General features: G+C 41.1%; 1 long non-coding RNA gene and 1 pseudogene across 3 annotated transcripts in view; one reads left to right on the top strand and one right to left on the bottom strand.

Moving 5' to 3' along the window:
• LOC114668746 (zinc finger protein 208-like) overlaps positions 1 to 25890 on the bottom strand; it is a 690636-nt pseudogene that overhangs the window by 344496 nt on the left and 320250 nt on the right.
• LOC127527878 (uncharacterized) overlaps positions 1 to 25890 on the top strand; it is a 438124-nt gene that overhangs the window by 230278 nt on the left and 181956 nt on the right. The window lies entirely within an intron of this gene.

Here is a 25890-nt window from a genome sequence, read left to right as displayed (position 1 = left end):
ATTGTTTGTGTTTGTAATTATTAGTAACCGATTTGATTTATTATATAAGCAGCATTGGCGAGAAGCTGTTTGTATGGCACCCAGTTTTTTTTTTGTTTTTGAAAAGGTATGTAATTTTATTTTTTGTTATATAAAAATATATCTTATTAAATAGCTGAACTATGATTATACTAAGGGGGCGGCACAGTGGCGCAGTGGTAGCGCTGCTGCCTCGCAGTTAGGAGACCTGAGTTCGCTTCCCGGGTCCTCCCTGTGTGGAGTTTGCATGTTCTCCCCGTGTCCTCCAGGCGCTCCGGTTTCCTCCCACAATCCAAAGACATGCAGGTTAGGTGGATTGGCGATTCTAAATTGGCCCTAGTGTGTGCTTGGTGTGTGGGTGTGTTTGTGTGTGTCCTGCGGTGGGTTGGAACCCTGCCCGGGATTGGTTCCTGCCTTGTGCAATGTGTTGGCTGGAATTGGCTCCAGCAGACCCCTGTGACCCTGTGTTTGGATTCAGCGGGTTAGTAAATCATCCATCTATCCATCCATTTTCCAAGTGAGGTTATGTATATTGTAAAGAGTTCTTTTCTAATGAAATCTATACTAATAAAAGGCAAAGCCCTTACTGACTCACTCAGCACTAATTCTCCAACTTCCCGTGTAGGTAGAAGGCTGAAATTTGGCAGGCTCATTCCTTACAGCTTACTTAAAAAAATTAAGCAGGTTTAATTTCGAAATTCTACGCGTAACGGTCATAACAGTCGACAACGTCCACAGTGTTAAACTTTCTTATTTATGTACCCATCTTCACGAAATTTGGTAGGCGGCTTCCCTGCATTAACCGAAACCGTTGTATGTACTTATTTCGGTAGTATGACGCCACTGTCAGCCGCCATATTTTTTATTTTCCAACGGTCTTTGTTACTTATGGACCCCTGTTCAAGAAATTTGGTACGCGGGTTCCCAACGCTAACTGAATCCTACTTATGTACATATATATGTCCATGGCCTGCAGCTCGGTCCCCGTGTGAGGTGGCGTTGGGTCCCCCATTGCCACACCTCCCACGCAGTTGGCTGGGTTACCTGCCTATATAAGGCCAACCGTCGCTCCGGTCTCTTCATTTCCTTCCTTGCTTCGACACGGTATTCACATCTCCCTGCTGATAACTGCAGCCTTTCTATTTAATCCACAGCTTCTCCGCTGTTTTACTGTTCGTTTATTATGATTATAGTTATTGTGTAAGTATTTTAGATATAGTTTACATTGTTCAGGTACCCATTTCCTTTATCGTTCCAACCGTACCCCCATTAACATGTCTATCGAGGTGATCACCATCGATCAAAGAAAAGCCTTCTTCAAAATGTTTACCCCAATCTGTGAAATCTCCACGAAAACAACGTGTCATGGTTGAGGGAGAGAGCTATCCTGACACCAAGAAATTACATGACTACGACTATAAACTACATTTTACTTCAAGAACTACCTTCACAACCGAAAACATATCAGTCTGTGGATTCAGTTGTGGAAGTGGAAGATGCGGTGCATTATCCGGTAGAGTTTCTACACACTCTGAATCCTCCAGGCACTCCAGAGCATAATCTAATTTTGAAGGTTGGGGCACCAATAATGTTACTAAGAAACTTACAGCAACTGAAACTTTGTAACGGCATAAGACTTCGGTTCACGTGTCTGCAAAAGAACCTAATTGAGGCAACTATTTTTACTGGCAGCAGTACTTTGCAAAGCGCGGGTATTTTGCTAGTGTGTATAATATATTGTAAATAGTTCTATACTGTATGTAATATGTATGTTATGAAAGCAGAGCTAGACGCATGGTGGAGGCTGTAGGGGCTTTGGTGAGAAGCGGTTTGTATGACGCCATGTTCTTTATTTTGTTTCTGGAAAAGAGAAAAGGATATAACCTTCTCATTCTCCTCTGTGTTGACTTGTTTTTGACACACCACCACTTAGGATGAATTCCAGTCAGTTACATGTGCTTACTGTCCAGGTAGGAGTGAACCTCACTATTTAGTCAGGACAGTTCAGTTGTACGTCTCTCCGGTGTGAATTCTGGTGCGTCTCTGAAGAGAACTCCTCTGACAGATTTGTTTGCCACATTCCAAACAGCACTATGGCTTCTCTCAGAGATTAATTTGTTAACAATAGTTTAGTTTGCTTACTCACTCTCGGGTCCTGAAGGGTGCTTGTTTTTCTGGACTGATTTTTGAACTGCTACCCGTTTTATTCTGTTGTGAACTCTAGTGTGTTTCTGAAGACTGATTATTTGTGAAAACTGTTTACCACATTCATTACAGAAATATGGCTTCTCTCCTGTGTGAACTCTAGTGTGTCTCTGAAGATTGCCCATTTGTGAAAACTGTTTACCACATTCATTACAGCAATATGGCTTCTCTCCAGTGTGAACTCTAGTGTGTATCTGAAGATGGTTCATTTGTGAAAACTGTTTACCACATTCATTACAGCAATATGGCTTCTCTCCCGTGTGAACTCTAGTGTGTTTCTGAAGATGGTTCATTTGTGAAAACTGTTTACCACATTCATTACAGCAATACGGCTTCTCTCCCATGTGAACTCTAGTGTGGTTCTTCAGACTGTTTATATGTGAAAACTGTTTACCACATGCATTACAGCAATACGGCTTCTCTCCCATGTGAACTCTAGTGTGGTTCTTCAGACTTCTTATGTGTGAAAACTGTTTACCACATTCATTACAGCAATATGGCTTCTCTCCTGTGTGAACGCTAGTGTGGATCTTCAGACTGTATATATGTGAAAACTGTTTACCACATTCAGTACAGCAATATGGCTTCTCACCGGTGTGAACTCTAGTGTGGTACTTCAGACTGCTCATTCTTGAAAACTGTTTACCACATTCATTACAGCAATACGGCTTCTCTCCTGTGTGAACTCTAGTGTGGGTCTGAAGAGCACTCCTTCCAGAGATTTCTTTTCCAGATTCCAAACTGCACTGATCTTTGTTTCCTGTACAAAGTTTAAAAGAAAAAGGGGGGAAAAAAAGCCTATTTTCAATCCACTGCCTTATTATTAACATTAACTCACATTAAATACATGATGGCTGAAATTAGCAACAACCTTTGATAAACATAAGCAATTATAAAACTTTAGTCGTACATGGAAAGCATACCCAATTTGTTAATTTTACATTCTCAATTACAACTACTTAGCAGGGCCACGTGTATAAAACTTCCTTATGCTCAGCAACACGTGTAAGCCAATTCTCACACAAAAGGTCGGATTTTTAAAACTAGAACTTGGTGTTTAAATTGGCTTAAGTTACAGCAAGTTTTGAGCATTTGCAAGTCCCATGCAGACTATTTGTGTCGGCATTTTAGCAACACCTGGTGGAAACATGAACTGAACAGAAAATCTCATTTCATTGCACATTACACTTTCTGATGTTTGACAGGCTACACAAGAAGTGAGTTTTGATACATCACAATGACATTTTGGCTCATGATGATGACTTAATTATAAGCTGATTTTGACTCCCCACTGTCATCCTCTTTGAAGTGTGTACTGAACATGTGCTTCCATTACAGACCCATCATACAGAAATCACACAATCTCAGTTCTCTTACAGGTCTTAACAGCTGTGGGTTATTTCACGATGGTGGCTTTTCAGTGTGAACTGCCTGACCGGTGAGGAATCTCTCAGTCACCCTGAGCCACGTAATGCCATCCATATGGGGTGGTACATTTAAGACGTTACAGAGATACATGCAATATCCTTACTATCAGGATGTGCAAGCTGTAATCAAAATGTAATCTGCAGCAACATCTTCTGTCATCAGCAGTGGTGGTCTTCCTTCGCCTACCTGTCCCTTTGTGATTACTGAGTTCACCTTTACATTCTTTCTTCTTATTGATATTCCACACAGTTGATTTAGGTCATCCTAACATTTTACTGATGTCTCGAATGGTTTTATTATTGTTTTTCAGCCTCATAATGGCTTCTTCAACTATCATTGGCACAGCTGTTGTCCTCATGTTAAACAATGGCCACTACAAACTCCAAAGGGTAGAAGCAAGCTGAGGTGTCTTAGGACTACAGAACTAAAGCAATGAAATACACCTGAGGAATCACAAACTCCTCTACAATCAATTGGCCCAAATATTACGGTGCCCTGAAATGGGGGGCGGGGGGGTATGCAGGCATGTAGAAAAAGTGCTGTCATTTCTACAGGGTCTGACTGAAATGTTTGTAAATCCCCTTAAAATGAAAATGTACAATGTCACTTTAACCACATCTGAATTATTTAATTTGTAATTTTTTAATCTGTTGAGCAAAGGGGTAAATGAAAGAAAAATGTTTCTTTGTCTCAGCCATTACGGAGAGTACTGTATAAAACATAATGCAATGCCAGGCATGAAAAAGTCACTTTCAATAATCAGAATATGTCCTGACATTTATGCACAATTAAACTAAAACCATTTTACACCAAAAACAAACATCAAAATGGCTTCATTAATTCACCAAGGAAAACAGCACAATGGATGAGTGACGCCTCAGTGCCCAGGCCTACAGAAGCTGCTGTGACCTCAGAGAAAAATTAGAAGCTGTTGGTGTTTCAGCTCTATAGGGGAATGGCAGGTGACACCAGGACTAGCAAGCTTTGTGACACACTGGTGACATTTATACTCACCATTATAATGTTAACAGGTATCTACTGTCAGGACTTATTTATGTTAAGTAAACTAAAATTTGCCTGGTTTTACTGTCTATTTGATCCATTACATTGTATGTAATTATTATCTCTGTTATGGCTCCAAACATCAATCAGTCTAAGCCTTCACTCAATGAAGAGCGCTATAAACAATAAATACAACTGAATTAGACAGTAGTGTTACACAAATTAATCAGCCTTGAATTAAAATTGCCCAGTTTTTGCTGTTTATTGTGAAATCTGCTTGCAGTTGGTCGACTGGTCTACCGATTTCATGACATGGAATGTGTTAATCTGAGGACATGTGTACAACTGACAGAGCGCACTGAGTGGAAACTGGTGATGAAAATAACTGCTGTGTGGAAATATTTTGAAGTATCTGAAAAGTGACAGGAATGTTATATGTGAAGTTTAAAATGAAAAATGTAGGTGTTAGTTGTGGTGGATTTAAAGCAAAGACATTTGGAGCAACTAATTTGATGAAACACTTTTAGGTACAACAATTAGCTGAGTGCAACGACTTTAAGCAATGCAGTGAAAGCAGGAAAACCGCTAAGGAAACAAATGTGTCTTAGCTGTCAGTAATGGCACTGTTTGAAAAGAACCAGAAATATGATCAGAAAAGGACAAAAAAAATCAGAGTATCACTCAGAAATAATTGCAATTTACCATTTTAGATACTCAGCCATTTTCTATAGTATAAAGTTTAGGATTCCATCCTTGAAGTCCTATAACATGGATGCACGACATACACTAGCGAGAGGATGGTTCTATTCAGATGTAGCATTACCCAAGACGTACACTTTTGTAACATTTCATATATAGTGACTTACAAAATTGTGGGGACCCCCAGATAAAATAACTGACTGTGAATAGTTAAGTCAATAGAAGATGAATTGATCTCCAAAGGCCACCATCCTTTTCTGCAATTTAAACAAGATTCTTGTGTTACTTTTGTTTTGTAGTATGAGAAAAGGAAGGAGTACTCCACTAATGTATGGGCACCCCAAGTGATCAGAGGTCTCGGATAACTCCCAACCAAGATGTCAGAATTATTATCATTAGCTCCTTAAGGGATTTGGCTTATTCACAATCATCATTAGGAATGGCCACGTGATGCAAATGTCAAAGCTGTATCAATTCTCAGACTCCTCGCAGCTTGTCCCAGCAATCAGCAGCCATGGGCTCCTCTAAGCAGCTGCATAGCACTCTGAGGAATAATTAATGGTCACAAAGCAGGAAAAGGCTGCAAGAAGACAGCAAAGAGTTTTCAAGGAGCCATTTCCTCAGTTTGTAGCGTTATTAAGAAATGGCAGTTAGCAGAAACAGTGGAGGTCAAGTTGAAGTCTGGAAAACCAAAACAATTTCCAAGAGAACTACTCATAAGATTGCAAGAAAGGCAACTCAAAACCCCTAAAGATCTCACTATATAAAAGCGGTCGGGATTGTCCTTCCGTTCCGTGTTGCGCTGTCGCCTTCTGCACACGTCCGAAGCCGAATGCGCATTAGCCTTCTGCGCAGCTGCCCGAAAAACCTTATGAGACTGACATCGTGGCAGGCAGCGGATTTATGGCCGCGAAAATTCGAAGAGAACGACGACTTCGATTAAAGCTCTAGAGGCCTGAAAGGCGATTTCGACTACAGCTTGAGGCCTAATTACGCATTCATTCAATACACCTATATATGGTTTATGGTGCTTATACTTATTACTATTTCACTCTTACGTTGTTGAAACAGGCTCTTTGTCTAGTTCATGAAGATGTTTTGTAGTCACTATCTGGAGTGGTGATGCACTGTCCTTCTGGTGCAACGACACCATCACAGATATGACCTTCATGAAAGAGCCATCAGAAGAAAACCTCTCCTGTGTCCTCACCATAAAATTCAGCATCAGAAATTTACAGATGAACATCTAAACAAGCCCGATGTATTTTGCAAACAAGTCTTGTGGACTGATGAAGTGAAAACAGAAATTGTTGGCCAAAATGTGCAAAGGTGGGTTTGTAGTAAAAAGGGGGACGAATTCCATGACAACAGCACGTCTCTGACTGTTAAGAAATGGGAGATGATCGATTTTCTTTTGTGCTTGTGTTGCAGCCGGTAGTCTTGGGTGTATTAATCAGTTTCTGAAATTGAGTATGCATGAGTCACCTTGACATCAGTCCAACAGCCAGAGACAACAACAATAATTTATTTATATAGCACATTTTCATACAAACAATGTAGACCCCATCTTCATACAGAGAAATGAAAGGTGGACAAAGTTACAGCCTTACAAAATTATTTTCCTTTGACTAAACAGAAATTGGAAATACTACAAAAAATCTGTTGAGAACATTCAGCCCAACAACTCTTGCCAATCTGATCCACCTAACCTCTCTAAAACAACATCACTTTGAGTTTTCAAAGTCCCTAAAAGTCCTACTTTCCAACACACTACCTGGTAATGGTGGCTGTTGTTTTCTGTGTGAAGAAAAACTCTTTAATGAGTAGCAGTGCTACTGGGGAATGAAACTTCAACTCCCAGCAGTCCCTGCAGTGGCTTTAATTGGTCATCTGATGAGGGAGCAGGGGTTGCTGGGAACAAGGAAGCCCCTGCACCCTCAGCAGATGACCAATCCAATCCACTGAAGGGACTGCTGGGGACAAAGAGGCAAGTGCAACATTTAAAAGGAGGCCAGTTCAACAGAGGACAAAAAGTCTTTTGTGTTTAGTGTCTGGAGTTGCCTATCTGTTTGCCTTCCCGTTTTGCTACTTGTGTTTTCTCGTTTTGTCCTGGAGATCGTCTCCTGTTTTGGGTGTATGGACTGTCGGGTGTCTTCCTGCTGCATGAGGACTGTCTGAGGATTTATTGTCATTCTGTGAAGAAAGGAGCGCTCCAGTTCCCATTGAGACATTATCATTTCATCAGGAAATAACAGTAGGACTGACCTTTACATTCACATACAGCATGCTGATTTCTGGACTACCTAACACCATCATTTCATTTCATCAGTTGCCGTTATCATGGACTTCATCGTGTGTGGTTTTTGTTAGTGGCTTGTTATTGTTGAATTCGCGTTTATTGTATATTGCCGTAAGGGGAACTGGGGAAGGATCATTTTCATTTAATATTCTTTAATTTCTATTAACAGTCGCTTTTTTGTCTCTGCGAGGGAGTGTGTGTGCGTCGGGCCAAGGCTGGGTGCATTCCTGGGATCCCCACATGAAAATATAAATAAATAACCATCTTATCGACAGTGGGAATCTTAGCTGGGTTTTTTAGTCCGCTAGAGATCTTTATGTGGAATTATCCCTTAACAAGTCTCCAGCTGTGTCCTCATGTTCTTGTTAAACTCTTTTTAAAGTAACAGCCAGGCTCCACTACTCTAATTACTTTCATGATGTTAAACACTTCAGTCATGCCTCCTCTTAATCGCCATTTGCTTAAACTGAAAAGGTTGAACTCGTTTAATCTTTTAAGATAATACTACCTCTCACCCCTAGAATCAGCTTTCCTCTGGAAATTTTCTATCATGGCTTTGTATTTTCTGTAGACTAGAGACAAAAACTGCACACAAGACTCCAGATGAGGCTTTACCAGTGTGTTATAAGGCTTCAACATGACCTCCTTGGACTTGTATTCCACACATCAAGGCGCTATATAAACTGATATTCTGTTAACTTTCTTAATGGCTTCTGAACACTGTCTGGAAGTCGATAGAGACGAGTCCACTATGACTCCTAAATTTGTCTCATCAAGTGTACTTAGACTTTTCAGACCACCGATTGTGTATTCAAACCATACACTTTTACTTCCTATGTGTAATATTTACATTTTCTTACATTAAATTTCGTCTTCCAGAAATCTACCCAAGCCTGTATGCTGTCCAAGTCTCTCTGTAATAATTCAACAGATTCTTGATTATCTGCCAATCCACCTATCTTGGTAACATCTGAAAACGTAACCAGCTTTGTTATTCATATTCCTATCCAAATCTACACCATATACAGTATATAAAATCCTAAACCTAAAAGTGCAATGATTTTGTGCAATGATTTTACATGATGTTTTTATGTCACACTTTAAAATCAGGCTTATTTTAAAACCTACATATATAGGTTTGGTATCATTCTTTTCAGAATTTATCGAACTTTAATGTGACGTTGTTAGATTTTCAGATTCTTATTTAGTTTTTAAATTATAAACGAAAAAATTATCAAGAACTCACATCCTGTGAGACGAGACTTTGTGTCAAGAGATTTAACCACACCTGGGACCGGAAATAAAAGAGTAGGACAGCTGCTGTACAGGCTTTTAAATGTTCAAAGTGCTGCACGAAATGCAGATCACGCAGCAGCAGCCAGCCAGCAGCTGATCGAGCAAAGAGAGGGTTAGGAGAAAAAAAAAAAAACTATTTGTTTCCCATTGTATCACCGTTTAAAAGGGGGTTTCAGAGGAGCGACCACATCACCTTGGGATGCGTTCAGCCCCCCCTTCACAACACGAGTTGAAGAGATGCCAAGTGGCTGGCGCGTAGCGCAGGATGGGGGGAGGGGGTCAGCGAGCGAAGCGATCAGGGGGCAAACACCCTAGTACTTTACATTTTCTTACATTCAATTTTGTGTTCAACAATTCTGCAGAGGCCTGTATGCTGTCCAATTCTTTCTGTAATAATTCAATTTTCTGCCAATCAACCTATCTTGGTATTATCTGAAAATGTAACCAGCTTGTTACTCATATTCCTATCCAAATCTACTCTATATACAGTATATAAAATCCTAAGCCTAAAAGTGCAATGATTTTATGTGACGTTTTTATGTCACACTTTAAATCTGGCTTATTTTAAAAACTACATATACAGTGCATCAGGAAAGTATGCACAGCGCATTACTTTTTCCAAATTTTGTTTTGTTACAGCCTTATTCCAAAATGGATTAAATTCATTTTATCCCTCAGAATTCTACACACAACACCCCATAATGACAAACATGAAAAAAAGTTTACTTGCGGTTTTTGCAAAATTATTAAAAATAAAAAAACTGAGAAATCCCATGTACAGAAGTATTCACAGCCTTTGCTCAATACTTTGTCGATGCACCTTTGGCAGCAATTACAGCCTCAAGTATTTTGAATATGATGCCACAAGCTTGGCACACGTGTCCTTGGCCAGTTTCACCCATTCCTCTTCGCAGCACCTCTCAAGCTCCATCAGGTTGGATGGGAAGCATCAGTGCACAGCCATTTTAAGATCTCTCCAGAGATGTTCAATCGGATTCAAGTCTGGGCTTTGGCTGGGCCACTCAAGGACATTCACAGAGTTGTCCTGAAGCCACTCCTTTGATATCTTGGCTGTGTGCTTAGGGTCGTTGTCCTGCTGAAAGATGAACCGTCGCCCCAGTCTGAGGTCAAGAGCGCTCTGGAGCAGGTTTTCATCCAGGATGTCTCTGTACATTGCTGCAGTCATCTATCCCTTTATTCTGACTACTCTCCCAGTCCCTGCCGCTGAAAAACATCCCCACAGCATGATGCTGCCACCACCATGCTTCACTGTAGGGATAGTATTGGCCTGGTGATCTCCAAACGTGACGCCTGGCATTCACACCAAAGAGTTCAATCTTTGTCTCATCAGACGAGAGAATTTTCTCTCTCATGGTCTGAGAGTCCTTCAGGTGCCTTTTGGCAAACTCCAGGCGGGTTGCCATGTGCCTTTTACTAAGGAGTGGCTTTCGTCTGGCCACTCTACCATACAGACCTGATTGGTGGATTGCTGCAGAGATGGTTGTCCTTCTGGAAGGTTCTCCTCTCTCCACAGAGGACCTCTGGAGCTCTGACAGAGAGACCATCGGGTTCTTGGTGACCTCCCTGACTAAGGCCTTTCTCCCCCGATCGCTCAGTTTAGATGGCCGGTTAGCTCTAGGAAGAGTCCTGGTGGTTTCGAACTTCTTCCACTTACGGATGATGGAGGCCACTGTGCTCATTGGGACCTTCAAAGCAGCAGAAATTTTTCTGTAACCTTCCCCAGATTTGTGCCTCGAGACAATCCTGTCTCGCAGGTCTATAGACAATTCCTTTGACTTCATGCTTGGTTTGTGCTCTGACATGAACCGTCAACTGTGGGACATTATATAGACAGGTGTGTTCCTTTCCAAATCATGTCCAATCAACTGAATGTACCACAGGTGGACTCCACCCTCATGTGGCACCTTATGAAATGCTTACTAAAAGCCAAGATAAATAATCTCATCTGCTCCACTCTGATTGTATCCTTTTGTTGCCTCCTCATAGAATTCCAGCATGTTAGTCGAACACGACCTACCTCTTCTGACCCTAGACTGACTGTTCCTAATAACTACTGTCCTTGCCAGGTGTTACTCAATCTTATCCTTAATTGCTTCCATTAATTTTCCTGTGATGCACATTAAGCTTACTGGCCAACAGTTGCTTGGATCTGCCCTGCCACCCTTTTTATATTATGTGATATTTGCCATTTTTCAGTCCTTCAGAATTTCTCCAGCGCGCATTGACTTTCTAAAAATGTGTCAAGGGTTTATATCTGTACTCACTAGCCTCTTTAAGAACTCGAAGGTGAAAATTATCTGGTCGTGGTTATTTGTTTGATAAAGTAATGGAGCAGCACTGAAACAAGGATGGTGACAGAGGGAGAGCTTGTGCCTTAAGTTAGCTGTGTGGCCAAAATAACATGTCAGACAAGGGAGGTCTGATCAGTAAAACTGGTCTTTCCATGTCTTGCTCAATCTTTTCCTTAACAAATACCTTCCATTAATTTATCTGGGATCCATGTTAAGCTTACTGACCTATAGCTGCTTGGATCATCCCAATCACCTTTTTTATAAAACAAGACAATATTTTCTATTTTTCAGTCAACAGAAATTTCCGCAGTGTGAGATGCCTTCCTAAAAATGTGTTGTCACACACTTGCGCTTGGGAGGCAGGCTAAGGGCTTAACTGAGGGCAAGATACGTGAGCAGGCTTTGACAAAGTGCACAAACCTTTCTTCTCCGTCAATTGCAGATGACCCGAGGAGAAATCAGCCTAAAAAGCTTCTTCCAGTTCCTGTACCCCGTTCCTAGCTACGCCTCCCATTGACGTCATTTCCTGCTCTTTGATTGTGGAACCACCTCTTCCTCTCCTGCCTCTATAAGAACCCAGCACCTTCCCTCTTTAGTTTGTCCCTTTTTGGACGCGGAACCAGAGAGTACTATGGAGACATTTTTTTTTTTCCTTATACTGTGTGTTATTATATATGGGGCGGATCCCCAAATCTTCTTCTGCTCTCCCTTTGTGTTTTGACAGTGTCAAAAGTTTATATATGTATTCACTTAACCCCTTAAACACTTGAGGATGAATATTATCTGGTCCTAGTGATTTGTTTGAGTTCAACATATTTAATCTCGGCAGCACTTCTCTCTCGACAATTTCCGAATCTCTCAGTACCTCCTTAGTAGTCCCTGTTACCACTTGCTCACATGTGAAAACTTCAGAAAAAAAATAAGTTTAGTGCATTTGATATTTCACTGTCTTTGTATTGTAATTCCCCTTTATTGTTCCTGATCTGCTTCACCTCCTTGGCCTTTATTACTAAAATACTGAAAAACTCTTTGGTCCATCTTTTTGACTTATCCGCAATATTCCTCTGTAACTGCATTTTAGCTTCCCTAATATTATTTCTTAATGATTGCCCTCTTACTCTAAATGCCCTAGTGTTAGCATTGGGGTAATTAGTCTTCTATGACTTATTTAGCTATTTTTTACATTTGCAGCTTCTTTAATCTTATTTATCCAATGCAGAGTTCTTATTTATTTTGTTAAATCTGCCCTGCATCATATGTGAAATGTTTAACTTCTTCCTAGTAAGTAATCCCCGTTACTTTTGAATGTTTGCTGCTATGACACCAGTTAATTACTGACTTGCCAGCAACTGCAACAGCTTTTGCTGCCCTCTGACCAACAAACACAAAGGTTTGAATACAAGTACCTTTACTAAACATTGAACAAGTTCTTGTGTAGATGGCAAAAAAAAAAAATAAAAACAAATAGATAAAAGGTATGAAACACCCTCAGAGCTCCTTAACGGTAACTACAAAGACAAAGTTTTCAGGAGCAAAAATTAGATTTAACTCACTCTCACACAAAAGTAACACATACACACAGCCTTTTTCACTTTACAATGCAAGAATGATGTTAGCATGTCACTTCACTGTGTTGCTCCAATTCCGTGCTTCAATGTTTCATCCAGATACCTCTTAAGGGTTGTCACAAGGACCTTAAAAGATCTGAAGAGCGTATAAAACTGGAAAACATGAACAAAGCAATTTGAAAGGCTTGACAGAGAGTCAAACTGTCTAAAAAATAGAGCAAATTCAGTACTGGAGTGGGCATCCTGCAAAGATCACAGTGTGAAAGCAGAGGTGAAGAAAAAAAAAACACAGAGGGGAAGAGCAAAGGGCCTGCAGAAAAATCTCTGTGCATGTGTCCACATGAAGGAAAATAAACTGCTCAAAAAAATTAAAGGAATACTTACTTTGACAACCCATCAGATCTCAATGGGGAAAAAAAAATCCTGCTGGCTATCTCTACTGCTATGGACTGATATGGTAACATGTTAGGAATGAAAGGATGGCAGCCACATCGTTTGATGTAAATGAAAATGATCAACCTACAGACGGCTGAATTCAAAGACACCCAGAAAATCAAAGGGAATAAATGATGCAGTAGGCAGGCGAGTCCATTTGACCGAAATTTTATTGCAGCAACTCCAAATCGTACTCAGCAGTTTGTATGGTGCCCATGTGCTTGTATGCATGCCTGACAATGTCCTAATGAGACGATGGATGGTGTCCTGGGGGATCTCCTCCCAGATCTGGACCAGGGCATCACTGAGCTCCTGGACAGTCTGAGGTGTTGGATGGACCGAAACAAAATGTCCCACCCAGAGGTTTTCTATTGGATTGAGGTCAGGCGAGTGAGCGTGGGGGCCAGTCAATGGTATCAATTCCTTCGTCCTTCAGGAACTCACAAACACATGAGGCCGGGCATTGTCATGCACCAGGAGGAACCCAGCAGCCATTGCACCAGCATAGGGTCTGACAAAGGGTCCAAGGATTTCATCCTGATACCTAATGGCAGTCAAGGTGCCGTTGTCTAGCCTGTAGAGGTCTGTGCGTCCCTCCATGGATATGCCCCTCCAGGTATACCATCACTGACCCAGCATCAAAGCAGTCATGCTGAACGATGTTACAGGCAGCATAACGTTCTCAACGGCTTCTCCAGACCCTTTCACGTCTGTCACATGTGCTCAGGGTGAAACTGCACTCATCTGTGAAAAGCACAGGGTGCCAGTGGTGGACCTGCCAATTCTGGTATTCTATAGCAAGTACAAATTGGCCTCCACGGTGCCCAATAGGCAACGTCGGGCCCTCACGCCACCCTCATCAAGTCTGTTTCTGATGGTTTGGTCAGAGACATTCACACCAGTGTTCTGCCTTCCTTCTGGAGGTCATTTTGTAGGCTGTGGCAGTACTCATCCTGTTCCTACTTGCCCAAAGGAACAGATACCGGTGGGTCCTGCTGATGGGTTAAGGACCTTCTACGAGGGGCCAGCTCTCCTAGAGTAACTGCATGTGTCCTGGAATATCCTCCATTCCCTTAAGACTGTTGCAAAACGAGTGATAAAACAGATAAGGAGGGAAAAATGTCAGTGGCCTCCCTCCACCTATGAAACCATTCCTGTTTTGAGGGTCATCTCATTGTTACCCATCTAATGTACCATTAACACCAAAGCAGCTGAAACTGATTAACAACCCCCTCTGCTACTTAACTGACCAGATCAATAGCCCAGATGTTTCAGTGACTTGATGCTATACTCTGATTCAAAAGTGTTCCTTTAATTTTTTAGAGCAGAATATAAGAGTGTTGTTTACAAAAGGAAAACACCAAGGAAATCAGTATAATCTAACAAAGGAATCACTGAACATCTCAAACTTGTAAAAGATCACCACGATGTTCCAGAACAGACAATGTTCTGTAGACAAACGACGAAAAAGTTGAACTCTTTGATCAAAACACGTGACACCATGTTTGGAGGTAGGAGATAACTGCACATTGATACTTAAGCCTCAAGGTGAAGGGAGCATCATGGGTTGGCCTGCTTGTTTCTTCAAAGCCAGCAGAGATGCTTAACATGATCAAAGGGACAGTGAATTCAAAATATTATCAAGAAATCTGACAGCAAAACATCAGGATAGCAGAAGCTTAACAAAAGTTGAGTCATGACACAGGACAATGAGACCAAAAATAGGAATAATAGTAATTCTTTGCATTTTTATAGCGCTTTTCAAACTACTCAAAGCGCTCAGCAATTGCAGGTTAACTCTTTTAGGGCGGATGTCGACTTTTGTCGACAGGAAGGGTTGAGGGCGAGTGTCGACAAAAGTCGACATCCAGGGATAGAGGGCAACAATCAGCTGTTAATGGCGACAAAACTCACTGTCATGTCACAGGCATTCCCTCTGTGCTTGGAGGAATGCTAGACTCGTTGACTCGGCAACTAATCCTTGCGTGTGCGTGAGTTGCGAAATGTAAACAATGGCAAGATGGCATCTACATGTCACAAGGGAGCGAAGAGAGTGCAGAAAACACTAGGCAGACAATGTTTTGCGCATTATTGCGGAGTCGGACTCTGGTTTTACAGAATCAGATTTTTTTGACAGTGATCAGGCGATCGAACAAGAGAGTGAGAGGCCGGCATCAGCTGATCGGACACCAGCCGATGCCGCGCCAGCTGATCCGCTACCAGCTGAACGAATTCGCGCAGCCGATGCATCTACGGCAAGGTTCGCGTGGGAGGAATACACAGACATTGATCCGTGGGCTACCGGACTTCACAAGACGGCATGGTTTGCTGTTGGACACGACAGATCACCAGCTGCTGAACTACTTCAAGCTGCTCTCTCCTGAAGCTGCTTTTCAGCTACTGTCAGACGAGACAAACAGGTAGGCAGAGCAATTTTTTGAATCGCGGGCTGCGCTTGCACCGCATTCTCGTTTTTCAAAGTGGAAACCCACAACAAAAGACGAGATGAAGGGCTTTGTGGCTTTACAAATAGAGATGGGACAGAACTGGTGATATAACTTCAGAGAGCATTGGTCCAAACGTGCTTTGTCCCCTGGTGGCTTTGGACAGGTTATGCAGAGTGACGATGCTGCAAAGTTTTATTCAGAAAACTTGGTGGCAGTGGCATGGCACGATGGGTGACTTGTCTCTCTAGAGTACACGCTAACAATATATGTGAGAAAGTGCAGCAACAGACAATTGAAAAGTAGGCACCAAAGCAACACATATTGTAAGGAGTGCAATGTGGCAATGACTGAAATTGGCTGCTTTGAGCGAGATCAGACTTTGCAGGACTTTGCTGTGTAAAATGTATGTGATATGTATGTGAAATCATAGAGTATGCAGGCTCATACAACATGCAAGACAGTAACATTTGTCAAAAGTAAATATTTTTTGTTGATTTCAATTGCTTTGTGTTCTTTTTATTAAAAAAAGTTAGTTTTTGGAAAAATATTCAGCCCTGGGAGAAAAGAAACAAAAAAAAAAATTAGCCCTAAAAGAGTTAAAGGCCTTGCTCAAGGGCCCAAAAGAGCTGAGTCCCTTTTGGTTTTTACGGGATTCGAACCGGCAACCTTCCGAATGCCAGTGCAGATCCCTAGCCTCAGAGCCACCAGTAAGAAATCAAAAAAGACAAAGAGTTAAACATAAGGAAATTGGTGTTTTAGAACAGCCAGCAAGATGACACACAAAACATTAGGATAGCAGAAGCTTAACAAAAGTTGAGTCATGACACTGGACAATGAACCCAAACACAGGAAGAAATCAAAAAAGACAGAGTTAAACATAAGGAAATTGGTGGAACGGCCAGTAAGAGACACGCGATGCTGTGGCCTGACCTAAAGAGAACTGATCAGAAAAGACCTCTCAGGAATAAAAGGAACCAAAAAGGTTTGGAGAGAAGGTATGGATTAAAATTCATTACTGATCAGCAGCTACATGAAAAGTTTGGTGGAGGACATTACTATTAAAGAAGGGTCAAACAGTTTGTAAAGACAGGAGGGCCACAGAGTGGACTGTGAATGTTAAAATGATGTGTTCAGGACTGACAAGAAGTCGTCCAATTGTTTGTGAGTTATTAGTTTAGGACAACTGTGGTTGTCTGTATTTGGAGTATAGTTGAAGATCAGACCACACTGTTAAGATATAGCAGATATCCAGGGAATTCTAAAGGGTTCACAACCTATTTTTTGCAGCTGTGCATTTGTATAGCACTCTTTACCAAGGACATGTTTAGGACTTTTGCATGAAAAATAGCAAAACCTTAAATAAATATAGATGAAATCTCAAACTACATTTAAGCACACAATAAAACACCGTATTTCTCATAAAAACCGCAAGACCAGACCTTTCAAGCCCATAAACCCCAACCCTAAAAGTTGCCCATTTTTAATTTTGCACTTACTTTTTTCAGACTTCTTAGTAGATGGCGGCCGATTTTCCTGAGTTCTAACAGATGTTGTTTTCTTAGTCCTCTTTGGGTTAGACTGTAATGAATCAATCTTCACATTGACAGAAGGCTCTGGAGATGAACAGTGTCTGCTTTGAGAAGAGTCTAACCAGGTCGCCACTCCATCTTGACACCCATCATGAAGGTTGTCTTCTTTTGCACTGGCCAGATTTGTACAGTTGTGCGTCTCAATACTGACAGACTTCTCTTCAGCTTCTTCTTTAATGCCCACTGCCTGCAGTTCACTGTTCTCCTCCTTAATGCTCAGACTTTCCTGTTTAAGGTAGATGGACTCCAACACATAGTCCTCCTCCTTAATATCCATGATATTTGTGTCAACATCACAGCTCTCTTGTTTCACATCCATTGAGATGTTCCAATAAACATCAGCTTTTTCTTTTTCTCTGTAAAAAGAACAGGAATTAACTTCATTAAAACTTCATCACTTAGATCTGAAGTTACTTGAAAGTCATTTGACAACACCCTCTCTGTTAAGGTTTATATAAAAATTGACTGTTCATAGCATGCTGACAGTAACACATTACTCTTTATTTCAGATTATCAGATGTGAAACAATCCTGGGAGCAGAAGGAAGGTCTAAGAAGCTGAAACAAGACAACCAATCTGCTCTGGGTAAGCCTAAGAGGATAAACCAGATAAGTAGAAACCAATTACTAACCTTCATGAATATTCTACTTGATAAGAGGAGAGAGGTCAGGTGGTATGCAGGGATGACTGTTATTGGTACCAATACTGTGGTCTCAAAGCTGGTATTGATACCAAAGTCAAAACACATAGTATCTATCTAAAACTACCTTGCAAAGCAAAGTTAGATTTGTCCGTGCATCTTTACAATGTGGGAGAATAAATAATAATAATAATAATAATAATAATAAAGGGAGAAACAGGGCACACATGAAAACTGCACATGGGAAGTAAACAGGCTGAGGTTTAAATTCGCACTACTAGAGCTGTGCGGCAGAAACACAGACTTCAATTTGTTAATAACTTCCTTAATACTCATTATCAGGCATTACCAGTTGAACTTTAGCACCAAAAGATATAAAATTGTGCAGTACAGTGGGATAGGATTAGGGAGAGAAAAAAATCCAATCCCACTTAATGCATGGAAATGTATGCTATTTAAACTGGATTAAGCAGTTTACATAAACCGTATGGAGGTTTCATCAAGTATTCAGAGCCTTTCATTTTCTGCACACTTTATTGTGTTGCAGGTTTAATTTTAAATGGATACATTTGACACTTTTGCCCATCAATGTACACTCAATAACTCGTAATGACAAAATGAAAATACATTTTTAGAAAAGTATAGAAACTGTATTCTCTCATTTCAACAGCAGAAGTATTCAGACACTTTGCAGTAGCTCTTCAGATTGTGTTCAGGTCCATCCTGTTTGCTTTTGTGGTCGCTAAAAGTCAGGAACGACAGGAGACAGACACCAATGTAAAGTAAAAAGCAATTTCTTTATTCTTGGTGAGCAGGAGGCCGCAGCAGCTGTCAGATCAGTTTGCTACAGACAGTCCCCCATCAGCAGGGAGTTTCCCTCTTTTTATACCCAGCTTGTTTACTAAACAAAAATGGAAGTATGGCAATTCATTTGAGGTCACGCAAAGTTTGCAAGTAGCTTAAGATGACACATTAGATAAGTACATGCAGATGTACACAGTAGTCTTTAGATAAGAGGAATTGTCAGAACACCCACAGTCCCAATGCTCCCCACCCAGCTTAGGCTATGCAATTCAGCTATGGCTAGTTTTGCAAGACAGTTACAGAGACAACACTTTGGAAAACATGTCCTTCTGCACCATCAGGATTACAACACTTCAATGGCTACGTGGCAGTTACAATTTAAGAATCTTATTTCAGCTCATAAAATGATTAATGTTATACAGTCAGTTAATGCACAGCACATTCTAATTAATGCATAAGTGACACACTTTTATAATTATATTAGCACCACACTTGATTATTCAGGAACTCTAAAACTCCTTAATTCTAAATATTCTTTCTCACTTTCATTCTTCTTGAGATGTGTCTAGAACCTTATTGGAGACCATCTGTGACAAACTGACTTGATTTGACATCGTTAAGAAAAGCAAATGTGTACCTGTGTGTGTAAGGCCCCACGATTCAAAATGCATGCCACAATAAAGCCTAACCCAAGATGTCCGAGGAACTCTCTGTGGACCTCTGCAATCAAATTGTGGTAATGCACAGAGAAGGACAAGGGAATAAAAACCATTTCTAAAGTTGTGGACATTTCCATTAAGACTTTGGCCTCAATAACTGAGAAATGGAAGAAGTTTGGCAGCACCAGGATTTCACCTGGAATGTGCAGTCCAGCCAAACAGAGTAACACTCCAAGATAGGCATTGGTCATGAAGGTGATCAAAAACCTAATGGTTGCTGTAACAGAGCTTCAGAACTTGGGAGAACCGGTTAGAAGAACGAACATCTTGGCAACACTAGAGTGGCTAGATGGAAGTCACGATTGAGTAAAAGGCATAACACGGACCACTTGGAGTTTGACAAATGACTTTTAAAGGACACCGAGCATAAGGAAAAAGATTCTCTGGTTGCATGAGACAGAATCTATATATATAATTCACTAAAGCAGCTGACCATGGGCAGGCAAGACGGAAGACAGAGCCATCCATTATCCAACCCACTGAATCCAAACACAGGGTCACGGGGGTCTGCTGGAGCCAATCCCAGCCAACACAGGGCACATGGCAGGAACCAATCCCGGGCAGGGTGCCAACCCACCACAGGACACACACAAACACACCAAGCACACACTAGGGCCAATTTAGAATCACCAATCCACCTAACCTGCATGTCTTTGGACTGTGGGAGGAAACCGGAGCGCCCGGAGGAAACCCACGCAGACACGGGGAGAACATGCAAACTCCACGCAGGGAGGACCCGGGAAGCGAACCCGGGTCTCCTAACTGCGAGGCAGCAGCGCTACCACTGCGCCACCCGGAAGACAAAGCCACACCCATATTTCACTAAGGCATGGCACACACACAGGCGTACGAGAGAGAGACACACACACACACAGGCGCGACAGAGAGAGACCTAAAGCAGCCGACCATGGGCAGGCAAGATGCAAGACAGAGTCACACCCATAATTCACTAAGTCATGACACACACAGGCGCGAGAGAGAGAGACACACACACACAGGCACGCAAGACAGAGAAACACACACACAGGCATTTCCATTAAGACTTTGGCCTCAATAACTGAGAAATGGAAGAAGTTTGTCACCACCAGGATTTCACCTGGAATGTGCAGTCCAGCCAAAACAGAGTAACACTCCAAGATAGGCATTGGTCATGAAGGTATCAAAAACCTAATGGTTGCTGTAACAGAGCTTCAGAAGTTAGGAGAACTGGTTAGAAGAACGAAACATCTTGGCAGCACTCCATCAATCAGGCATTTATGGTAGAGTGGCTAGATGGAAGTGACTGTTGAGTAAAAGGCATATAATGGACCACTTGGAGTTTGTCAACTAACATTTGAAGGACACTGAGAGCAAGAGGAAAAAGATTATCTCATTGCATGAAACAGAATTTGAAATATTTCGGCAAAACTCCAAGCACTGTCTCTGGCAAAAAAAAAATCACGCACTGCTCATCATCTGCCTAATATCATCCATTCATTGAAGCATGGTGGTGGCAGCATCATGCTATGGGGTGTTCCTCAGCAGAAGGGATGGAAAAAGTGGTCAGAACTGAGAAAAGAATGAATGCAGTCAAATAGAGAGAGGTCGTTGAGCAAAACCTGCTCCTGAGTACACACAACCTCAGACTGGGGAGTTGGCTTTCCTTTCAGTATGATAATGACACAAAGTATACCACCATGACAATGATGTGCTGGCTTTGGGGAAAGTTTCTGACTGTCTAAAAGTGGGCCAGCTAAAGACCACAATTAAACCCCATAGAACAGCTGTGGAGAGACCTGGCAGATATTCAGATGCTTCCCATACAATCTAACAGAGCTTGAGAAGATCTCAGGTCAGGTCAGGCTGGGGAGCATGCACTGGTACAGCGTGTTGCCACACCCACCACATGACAAAACAGCTCGCAATCCTTGTTGGCAATTCCCTGCTCAGTCCGGTCCTGCAATTGGTCTTCCAACTTACAGGGAAAACTTGGTGGTTGCCAGCACGATTGGCACTCCAACCACCATAAAATAACTTCACAAAACTCCGAAACGGCACACAGGACTGAAAAGACCTGCCAAGATAAATTCAATAAACTGCCCAAATCCAGGTGTGCTCAGCCTACAGAGACTTAATTAGGAAGACTCAAAGCTGGAACTGTTGCCAGGGGGGCTTCTGCAAAGTACAAAGGTGAGAGTCTGAATACTTACATGAATGAGAGGTTCCATTTCCTGATTTGCATTACATTTGGAAACATTTCAGAAGACATTTCTTCACTTTGTCATTAGGGGTTTTTGAGTGTACATTGTTGGGTAAAACTGGCAAATTAAAAATTAAATCCACAGCACAAAGTGTGCAGAAAGTTGATGATCCACCCTTGCCAGTTATTAACGTCTACAGGAAAATTAGAAAAATTACAGTGAGGAACTACACTTATCTCCCACTCTATACATTTGTATTCATTATCATCTCATTTTCTGTCCACCATGGTCACAGACTCAAGTTCTGCTCAGTTCATTTTTCTCTTTTACTTATCAGAATTGTAAATTTCTGCTCTGATGACATTGTGATCTGTAGCGATAGTAGGGAGCAGGTTGAGGAGGCCCTGGAGAGGTGGAGATCTGTTCTAAAGAAGACATGAATGAAGGTCAGTAAGACCACCAAGAAAGAATACATGTGTGTAAATGAGAGGGAGGTCAGTGGAATAGTGAGGATGCAAGGAGTACAGTTGGAGAAGATGGAAGAGTTTAAATACTTGGGATCAACAGTACAGAGTAATGGGGATTGTGGAAGAGAAGTGAAAAAGAGAGTGAAGACATTGTGAAATGGGTGGAGAAGAGAGTCAGGAGTGATTTGTGACATACAGGTATCAGCAAGAGTGAAAGGGAAGGTCTATAGGATGGTAGTATGACCAGATGTTATATGGTTTGGAGACAGTGGCACTGACCAGAAAGCAGGAGACAGAGCTGGAGGTGGCAGAGTTAAAGATGCTAATATTTGCATTGGGTGTGACGAGGATGGACAGGATTAGAAATGAGGACATTAGAGGGTCAGCTCAGGTTGGGAGACAAAGTCAGAGAGGCGAGACTGCGTTGGTTTGGTGAAGAGGAGAGATGCTGGGAATATTGGGACAAGAATGATTAGGATAGAGCTGGCAGGCAGGAGGAAAACAGGAAGGCTTAAGTGAAGGTTTATGGATGTGCTGAGAGAAGACATGAAGGTGATGAGTGTGACAGAGGAAGAGGATAGAAGAAGATGGAAAAAGATGACCCGCTGTGGCAACCCCTAACGAGAGCAGCCGAAAGAAAACTTATCAGAAGTGTAAAGTAGTAATGGGCAGAGTGAAGCCTCAAGAAGCATCGAAACATTTGAAGCAACTGTGTTGGAAATCACGTTGAAGCATTTAACACTCACCTCCCTAGTGACATCTGCTGGCCATTTGCATTAATGTTACACAAACTGATGATTAAGTTCAATGACATCTATTAAACTTTTACTACAGTAATCCCTCGCTATATCGCGCTTCGCCTTTCGCGGCTTCACTCCATCGCGGATTTTATATGTAAGCATATTTAAATATATATCGCGGATTTTTCACTGCTTTGCGGGTTTCTGCGGACAATGGGACTTTTAATTTCTGGTACATGCTTCCTCAGTTGGTTTGCCCAGTTGATTTCATACAAGGGACGCTATTGGCAGATGGCTGAGAAGCTACTCAACTTACTTTTCTCTCTCTCTCTTGCGCTTTCTCTGATCCTGACGTAGAGGGATTGAGCAGGGGGGCTGTTCGCACACCTAGACGATACGGACGCTCGTCTAAAAATGCTGAAAGATTATCTTCACGTTGCTATCTTTTGTGCAGCTGCTTCCTGAAACGACATGCTGCACAGTGCTTCGAATACTTAAAAGCTCGAAGGGCACATATTGATTTTTGCTTGCTTGTTTTTCTCCGTCTCTCTCTCTCTCTCTTTCTGTGCTCTTGAAGGAGGGGGTGTGAGCTGCCGCCTTCAACAGCTTTGTGCCGCGGTGCTTCGCATACTTAAAAGCCAAACAGCCCTATTGATTTTCCTCTGCCTTTATGACAGTCTCTGCTCCTGACTCCTTTGAAGAGGAAGATATGTTTGCATTCTTTTAATTGTGAGACGGAACTGTCATCTCTGTCTTGTCATGGAGCACAGTTTAAACTTTTGAAAAAGAGACAAATGTTTGTTTGCAGTGTTTGAATAACGTTTCTGTCTCTCTACAACCTCCTGTGTTTCTGCGCAAATCTGTGACCCAAGCATGACAATATAAAAATAACCATATAAACATATGGTTTCTACTTCGCGGATTTTCTTATTTCGCGGGTGGCTCTGGAACGCAACCCCCGCGATGGAGGAGGGATTACTGTACTTTTATTTTTCAATTGCTAAAGGCTGGCAATGAAGAGAAGGGTACAAGAGCAGTCTGAAATTTCAACAGCTGAAATTGCATAGGAAACATCAGATAAGCATTCAAATTTTGGTAGTAAGAATCTGCCATTAGCAGTCAGATCTCTAGCCAGCCATGAGTTAATGGTTTTCTTAATGGAGCAACAACTGGATTAAGGTCTAGCACACTGTTTTCACTTCTTCTTCTTCTTGTTTTGTTGATTTTAATTTCCAGGTAAGTAACTGTGTTTTAACAAGAATTTCACAGAATTTAGTTTGATCACTTTGTTTCAGCGCCAGCAGTTCACAGTTGCTTGAAAATGTTTTAATAACATCAAGTGCTTTATGCACTTCACTGACATTTTCCAAAAAAAAAAAAAAGTAGTGTCGTCAGCCAGCTGTGAGATCCTTATTTCTTTGTTTTTATTGAGTTTAATGCCTTTAAGTTCACTTTGAGTGACCAACAAACTAAGAATTTGAGACGCAAGGAGAAAATGCAGGGGGTGTGGGTGATAAGAGGCAATGTTGACAAATTCCTCTGTGAATTTCAAATTGTGGAGAGGTTCGATGAGAAACTTTAACTGAGCCATTACTTCACTTATAAACTGTCATAATTGCTTTTACAAAAAAACAATTAAATTAAAAATTTTTGTAGGGTTGCCCTAAATTCATAAATAATTTTTTGTCAAAAGATAAATTAATGTCTTATTGTGTCAAATGCCCTTTGAAAATCCAGAAATAGAATCACTGGGTCTCCAGAAAGCAATTCATTATATTCAATCAAGTCTAAAATCAAACAAATTATTAGAAATACAACTATCTTTAACATAACTTGACTGACATTTGTCAACAAGGTCATTTATTCCACATTTCTTTGAAAAAGTTGCAAGTAAAAAATTGCAAGTAAAAAAATATGAAATGAGATCTATAAACGTTTTATAAAATTATGAGGTTATGTCATCATTCCCAAGTGATTTATTATCTTTATACTTGTATGCTGGGACCCAAATATTTCAATGGCCTCGTCAAGATTACTATCTAATATACAGTATAAAATTATTTGTAAAAAATTGGTTGTAAATTTTTCAATTAATATAGAATTCTCACAAAGGACCCCATCAATTATGAGCTTTCAAAGCATGTTGATTTTACCCCTCTATCTTCTAGACCAGGGGTAGGCAACGTCGGTCCTGGTGAGCCGCAGTATGTGCAGGTTTTTGTTCCAACCCAGTTCTTTAACGAGAACTCAATTATTGCTGATGAAGCACATATTGCTTAAGTGACATTTTGATGCTTCATTTTAGTGGTCTCGCTTGTTAAGGTTCTCCAACCTTAATTGCTTATTTCAATCTTAAACTGCTGCATTCAGTGTTTTAATTGCTCCTTATTAGCAATAAGATGTAAAAGACAAAGCAGCCAGCAGTTCTCCAGCTAGCTTTTTTCCAATTACATCTGTGTGTGTTCATCATGCACTGTTTGATTTAATAAAACACTTAATAGAAAAATGTGACAGACTGAAAATGATCTGTTTTAGGCTTCATATCATTTGGATGATATCTTTGGAAAGGAAAAAAATCTACGATATAAGAGCCTTACATTGCACAGACTAACAAGCCATAAAATTAAATAAGGTCTGAGATTGGCAATGATTGGTTTCTAATTAAGCAATTGGGTTGGAATGAAAACCTGTAGCCACTGCGGCTCACCAGGACCGACATTGCCTACCCCTGTTCTAGACTAAAAAAAAAGTTTTTTTTCTCCTTTTTCCAACCACTGTCTTCTTGATCTCATAAAGCCCCCTTTTGCCTGGTAAACATTTAAGTTATCAGCTTCTCTGTATCCAACTACATACACATATACACACACACTTTTTGTTGAGATTTACAGAATCTTTTTTTTTTAATTAAGCTATGTTTCAGATAGGACCACTACCAGTCAAAAGTTTTAGAACACTTCAGTTTTTCTTCAAATTTAATCAGTTGAAATGCAGTGAATGACCTAATATGGTGAAAAGGTAAGCAGTAAACTGTCAGAGGTTTAC

Source organism: Erpetoichthys calabaricus, chromosome 1 (assembly GCF_900747795.2).
Source record: "Erpetoichthys calabaricus chromosome 1, fErpCal1.3, whole genome shotgun sequence".
Taxonomy (NCBI): domain Eukaryota; kingdom Metazoa; phylum Chordata; class Cladistia; order Polypteriformes; family Polypteridae; genus Erpetoichthys; species Erpetoichthys calabaricus.
The sequence above is the reverse complement of the archived record's forward strand: the minus strand, read 5'-3'. Positions and strand labels throughout refer to the sequence as shown.